Genomic DNA, 7,725 nt, shown 5'->3' with positions numbered 1-7,725 from the left:
AATCAGTAAGGTTCTTATAAAAAGGGATATGTGTGATTTAGGAGCTTCGATTAACGTTATGCCTTTGTCTATTTTTAAGTTGCTTAATACAGGTCCTTTGAAAGATAAAATTGTGACGATTCATCTTGCTGACAGGTCGGAGGTATATCTAAAAGTAGTGTTGGAAAATATTTTGGTAATGGTAATGAATTAATTTTTCCATTCAAATTCTATGTGATCAATACAGAGGAAGATTGATCCAATATTTCTTCCAAAATTCTGCTCGAAAGAACATTCTTAAGTACGATGTAAACAAAGACTGAAGTTCGAAGTGGAATACTCACCATGGAGTTTGACGGTGAAATGGTGAAGTTTGATGTCTATAAGGCCATGAAATATCTTAACTCTTTGGCAAATGTTAGATTTGTCAATATTATTGAACCAATTGATGATGAAAATATTGAGGATAAATTTTTTGACGATTTGGGTAGGGACTTGAATGATGAATTTGATGTGTCAATAGAGTTAGAAAATATTTCTAAAACTGATTTGGATTTTAACTTAGAACCCTCAAAGACTAAATTTTTACTTTTAATTTTATAGGGATCAAAAATTGAGTTGAAACCACCGCAGGAACATTTGAAGTATACATTTTTGCAGATAAGAAATACATTGTCGATTATCATTCCAGACAAGTTTTCAAAGTTGAAAAATATTCGAAGAAAAGCCTATAAGAATGTTCGAATCTACAACAAAAAATGAAGAAATTTTATTTTCGTATAATTTCTCATAAGGAAGTTCTTAGTTGGACAAAAGAATATGATGTGAGGCACCATTTTTCACAAAACCTGTAGTCTGAACCAAGTCGTCAAGCTAACAACGTTAAACAAAAGCGCTCTAATGGGAGGCAACCTATTTTTATCATTTTCTGTTTAATTTATTTATTATACTATTTTTCTTTTTCTGGTTATCTATTTATTTTTCTTTATATTTTTAGGTACACCAAGTATTTTGATCGAGCTTGGAGATATGATTATGAAGTTTATTTATGTCTCATCACATTAGACACGGGGAATATTTTACCTTCTTTCACTTGTGCTTACCTTTTACCGTGTATGGGACAATACTCTTTAAGTGAAGAGGTAGAGTGAGAATTTCACCTTGCCTATTCATGTTGATTTAATGGGATATCTAGATTCTTATGACTGTTGTTTGCCTTGGTTGACTTTTAGATTTTGTCATAATCTCTTTTTTACAAGCTTAAATTAATCTTATGTTGAGTTAATCGATCGATGGAATTGGCCAAGAGGGGGGTGAATTGTAATTAAAATTTTGGTGGAAGCTTTTGCAGAAATTGCATAGCGATTTAGAGTGGTTCGACTTTCTCAACCAAAGTCTACGTCCACTACCTTAGCTATCCACACTAAGGATTTTCCAACAAATTCACTAATTTGTTCTTTCTTTTGAGGTCAAAGAGATAACCTTACAACTCCCTAAGGGTGCGTTTGGTTCACGAAATGTAAGATTACCAGTGGGAATAAAAGATTACCAGGGAATAGGATTACTGGGAATGTTACATTACTGTGTTTGGTTAATTTGGTAGGAATGTAAGATTACAGTGTTTGGTTGAAGGAATAAAAGATTACTGGAATGTATATTTTACCAAATTATCCTTGTTCTATATTTGGTTTTTTAATAAGTGAAATTCTAAATATTTAAATAAAAATTATTTATATAAAATTCTATTTTTTGATAATATATTACTCAAGTATTTAAATATATCATGTATTATTTTAATTTGAATTAATATTAAATTTTACATAATTTATGTAAAAATATATTAAAATGAGTTTTTGTTATGTAACAAATGAGATAATACTTGAGTAAGAATACAAATGTAAATTAAAATTCAAACTTTGTATCTTTATTTTGAGGAATTATGATTATCAGTTTTTATTTTATTATAACAAGAACCACATTACAAAATGTAGCTAGCTAATTCATTAAAATCTTCTTGGATGACTGTGTAATCCATAAAAGTGTTCACATGAATTTATTCGGTTGAACAAGATGAAAAATACAATGTAATGAAAGTTCATAATCCTAATCCCACATGAAGATATGCGTTTTTGTTCACTTGATTCTTGGTTTGTTAAAATAAATTTATTTAACTTCTTTCAGGAAGGGAATTGCTTTTGTTTTGTTTGTTTTTAGCTTTAGTTAAATGACTAAATATATAATTTACCGTTAAAAAATATACATGAAAATGGGGTGATTATGATTGATTAGATTCACCGGGAAATGAAATACCGAAACACTCTTACAAATAATGGAACCAACAAAGGCAACAACTAGTGTTGCTGGGACCATCGCAGATCCTTAGGTAGGATAGAGTTTTGACCAATCAATGGCAACGCAAGTTGATCTGGATTAGTTTTTTATGCTTTATCTAGGAGGCATATTATTTAATCAAATTAAATCATTTAAGTATTGCTTCATCAACATTATTGAATTGAGAAGCCTGGACTGATTTGGTTTTCTGTCGACTATCGGACGTTTATATTAGTTTGATTTAATTGTTTGTTTGTTTTGAGTTATGCATAATCAACCCTTCATCTGGTTCTGAGACTCCGCGGTGGCATTATCGAGTCTTCTTTGATGGCGTTGGCTCGGAAGTACAACCAGGACAAGATGATCTGCCGCAAGTATGTCGGCGCGTTATTATTGTCTATATGGTTGCTTGTTTAATAATCTTGGATCACAAACATCATTTGAAATTAGTAAATCTTACATTTAGTGTACGTCCCATTTTAAGTTGTTGAGCAGCAGCTTCAAATGCAACAACATTCTGCATAGATTGCCTTATGATGCTAACAAGCACATCAAGATTTCGTTCCACATATGGGTGTTTAGATTTCAACAATCGACGCAATTTATAAGCAGTTACAGGCATCTGCTTGGCTTTTAGCGGTAAGAAAAATAAGAACTCAAGTAAAAATACCAATAAGAAATACGGAAAAAGGAACAATATATCTACTAGAATTTGATAATAAACATGAAAGTTCCTACCGATTTCAAGAAGTGTTTTGTTTGGAAATACATAACCAGTACTTTCATCCTCTATACGGGCAATATTGTCTCGCCATTCGCAAAGCCCCTATATAAGCCAATAGGTGAGACATATAAGCTAAATAAATGGATATCATCTATTTTTTATAGTAAGACTACTGTACATCAAATAAGTTTATCTGAGTTGAAATTAGACATTTCTTATGGTTTAACAACCAATCTGTATGTTATTTTAGAAGTAAACAAAGGGCCACAAATAGATATGAAAACAACAAAAACTTACAGCAACAATTGCTAGCTGCTCAGCATTGAAACCAGACACCTGCAACCTATATTAAATAGAAGAAGAATTATTTAGTTGAAGTTTACGAAATAAATTTAAATTTTGTAGCATGGGCAAATAACAAACCCATATATATGGAGATATGAATTCTCTGTCAGGATCTCTTTCTCATACAGTTGCATACATACATCAAAACTTCGCTTGTAGACCTGCAAATAAGATAACATTTGCTACTAAGACAATAGTCAAAGATAAATAACAGAAAGCAATCAAGTTCACAGATTCAGACATCCATTTAACCTTATTTTGAAAAAAGAACAAATAAAATTTCAACGCAACCTCGACTAAAAGTTATACATTGAAGATGAACAGAATAACATGTCATGAGCCAGCGGAATGTGGAAAAGAAAACAACTCTTACATGAATGTAACTAAATATTAAGACAATCAAAATCTCTTAGCCAGTGTTATTCTAAAAGGGCCAATATATGATATGGGCATATGGCATGCTTTGTCAATGTAGAAAATGTTGTGAACCATGATTTAAAGCATCATACCTCTACCAAGAGAGCATCTAAATGTTCACCTTCCTTGGGCATTGATAGCAATTCGATTCTCATAAAATCATAAATGTACAGCAAGTAGTGAGTGTATTCTCTAGCATATCTGTCATAAAAATGGTAATTAAAAGGAACACTTAAGAAACAGACAACAATGGAAGTTCCCTCTTCAATAATTACAATTACAGTAACAGGACCTTGAAACTTTCTTGAAGCTTGGAGAGAGTAGTATTTTACTACACAAAGTACAATCATAAATAAAGAGCAATGTGTTTTTACCTCATATTGATTTAAAAGTCAAATTTAACTACTATTTACATCTTTGTCTTTGATTGTTTTCTTCTCATAAAAACATAAAATGGCAGTCTAGATTTGATGATTAAGTTTTTTTCCTTTTCCGATAAGTTTGAGAACAGGAAAAAGTAAAGATGTCACAGTTAGTGTAAAATTGTTCAAAAGACAGCAACCTAGAAAACAACAAATGTTTGATGCATAAACAATGTCAAATTCATAGGTGAAGTAATGCTTTGTTTTCTCTCTTTTTTTTCTTTTTTTTCTTTAAAAAAAGTGGTCAATAGCAATCAACCATCTACTTTAATGACAAATGTGAGTGCAGCATCAGACATAATTTAACTAGCGAGGGAATAAGAGAGTTGGCTGAAGAGTGAAAAAGCAATGTTACCTGAGCATTTCATCAGAAAGAGGGCGCAATCTCCAATCTGCATTTTGGTACCTGCATTGTGTTGGCTAATCAACTGTAAGGAAGATGGCATAGATGATGATTAAAGAAGAGAGAAGAAGAAAGTAAAAACCATAAAGAATATCAAATTTAGATCAAAACCCACTCTTTGTTGGCTGTAACTCCACAAAAATGTTGCAGAAGATGCTCCAAACTATTTCTTTCCAATTTCAAGACCCTTGAGGCCTAAGAAACATGCAAAATCATAAGGGCAAGATATTGACAGAAGTCCAACACAACTTTTAACTTCAAACTCAAAACAATCAATTCATGTGTATAGTAATTGCACCCAAAACTAGTTAACTAGATGGCAACTTTATCAATAAGTTCCTATGAGCTTAGCATCCTTATAATCATCCATAAAACAGTTTAGTTTAATCATCTAAACCACAAGTTAGTTTAATCATCAAAACCATAAGTAAAGTGTGTTCATTTATAAACGTTGTACCAAATTCCTTTCCCTTAATTCATTGTCACACTGCTAATTAACCAACAAATAGTTTCATAAAATGTTACCATGGTCCACATAAGCTTTTCTTTTTAACATATACCAACAAAATGAAATAAAAAAATTTCTTAAATTAAATCAACAAGTTCATAGAAGTGGGTTGATAGTATAAAACTTGTCCCGTGTCAAAGAGATTGCACACATATATGCCAAAGTCTCGTTGAAGCCATACAATATCCATGTCTGCTCCGTGCATAACCTATTTAAATTAAGGATATCAAACAATGAGTTTACCAGTCCATAGAAGAAAAAATTACATTAGACCACTTTTGAAGTTCCATTATCAGAAATAAATTTCTTAAGCTTACACACACACGAGAGAGAGAGAAGCACACAAATGAATTGCTCCTTAGTTTACTCGGGCAGGAGCTTTTTAAATTTTAACCCTTTGCACCTCAGTACAGAAAGATTATGAAATTATCCCACAACATACGAAATTCAACACTAGTTGAATTAACCAAACTAAACAAAAACGGAACATTGCGCGGTCATTCTATAACATAAGTAACCAACTAAAATTAGAAATATCATGTTGGCATTTACAAATCAACTACAGCATATTTCTACCCAAAAATAGGAAAAAAAACATAGAAGACATATTAAACAAGAAAAAACCAACCACTGGATGAACAAAACGCCGCCCATCCTCGCTCCTCTGTAACCAAACATGTTCAAAAGGCTGATTCGAATTATTGACAAGTGTTATACTCTTCCTGAGGCTTCCGTACCGTTGGTATATGAAATGGAACATTCGCTTTCCCTATCGTCCCTATAGCCAACGCCCCTTGCTTCACCTTTACTCCAGAAGAACTCGAACCCTTACCTTCGATCCCACTCACTGACACTCCAGCCGAGTCACTCACCCACCATCCACCTTCTTCTTCTTCATCCCGTTAACCAGCTGAAACCTAATATTATCCGGATCTGATCCTATGAACCGACCAAATGCCTATTCTTTCTTTCGAATCTTTTGAAACTCGGCCATGGAAACATCGAATCGTTCCCAAATTTCATCGTTGATATCAACGAGCCAATCATAAGCTTCATCATCGACTATACTTTCAATATTGTTAGGGAAATTGATCACCTTGTTAGCGCCCCAGGTTTTAGCCGATGCGCCAATGGATTCAAGCAAAGAATCTGATATTTTGGCAATTTGATCGATCGGAAGTTTGAAATCATTGAAGTTGTTGAAGAAATGAAAGTCTTGATTGGAAGGCAGGGTTTGAGAAGAGGAAGAGAGTGAAGAAAGAGAGGAAGAGAGAGGACCCATAGCTAATTTTTGAATAACTTGAGAACTTTTCGAAGGTTGAGATTGGTCTTCCATTGTTATCTGATCGTCGTTGTCATTCATCGTATTATAGGGTTTAGGGTAAAGGATCCATTGTTATCTGATTTTTTAAACTAGACTACCAGGAAAAGAATCAAAAGCAAAGGAAAATAATCAAAAGTAAAGGGAAAGAATCAAAATCAAAAGCAAAGTAACATTACTGGGAAATTAAAAGAAAATGAGTGGATGAAAAATCTTACCAGGAAAAAATCTCAGCAAAGGAAATTGGACAGAAGCGAGGTCACGGGAGAAGATGAGAAGAAAGGGTATTTTAGCCTAAATGTTCGGGAATAAATAAATACCTATGTAATTTGCGGGAATGACATTCCCAGTGAAAAGGTAAAAGGAAATTACTGTTGGTAATAAGATAATACCCTCAAGTGGGTATCTTTTCCATCCAAACGTGGATATAACAGCTCAGGAAAAGAAAATTCCTATCGGTAAACAAGATTTCCATGATCCAAACGCCCCCTAAAGAATATACCCCAATTCTTGAGCACACTCATTTTCAAAGAGAAAAACACAAATTTGCAAACTTACAAGGAAAACCTCACAAGGTATATTGTTTACATAATTCTATAACAAAGAAAGAACACTCAAGAATGAATACAATTAAGTACAAGTAGTGTTCTTGAAAGTAAAATGAATATTGAATGAAAAATAGGCTTGAAGTGCTCAAGCAATGAGTTTGACGCTTTCTGTGTAACACCCCAACCCATACCCGACCCGAATACGAGTCCGAGATGTCACATTGACTTTTTAAAATGATATTCTTATAAAATATCAAAACATTTAAACTTGTTTTAAGAAAATACAATAATATTCTATTAAATTATACTTCATTATAAAAATCTGAAAAAAATATGTATCTATGAACAATACTATATGGTATGAACAATAATGAACAGTATCGTGAACAGTGAAAACTTTCGAATATCAATCGTGTATCGATGCACTGCTATAGTAACTTTCGTAAAACGTTCATAAAACTCGTAAAACTTTAACCGTTCATTATTACACATTTGCCATTTACATAAACACGTTTAAAATATTACAAAACTCTATCATATGATTTTAACAAAACCGATTAAAACATATCGTATTCAAACCTTTATTTACATGCCAACCACTATCCTTATTACAAAATACATACTATTTAATTCTTTTCTGATCTGATCTTTGGAAAGGATAACTAACCTGTCTTGCTTAGCTTTTATCATTCTTCTTCTTCTTGGAACCTACGTGTGAAACAATCAC

The 7,725-nt window shown here is 32.6% G+C and overlaps 1 pseudogene; it reads right to left on the bottom strand.

Moving 5' to 3' along the window:
- Window positions 1-2,582: 2,582 nt before the first annotated feature.
- Window positions 2,583-6,720, bottom strand: LOC120116947 (annotated as a pseudogene).
- Between the last annotated feature and the right edge of the window lie 1,005 nt (window positions 6,721-7,725).

The sequence above is a fragment of the Hibiscus syriacus genome, unplaced genomic scaffold (assembly GCF_006381635.1).
Source record: "Hibiscus syriacus cultivar Baekdansim isolate YM2019G1 unplaced genomic scaffold, ASM638163v2 tig00110313_pilon, whole genome shotgun sequence".
In the NCBI taxonomy this organism is placed as follows: domain Eukaryota; kingdom Viridiplantae; phylum Streptophyta; class Magnoliopsida; order Malvales; family Malvaceae; genus Hibiscus; species Hibiscus syriacus.
Note: the sequence above shows the minus strand (reverse complement) of the source record. Positions and strands in the feature narration are given on the sequence as shown.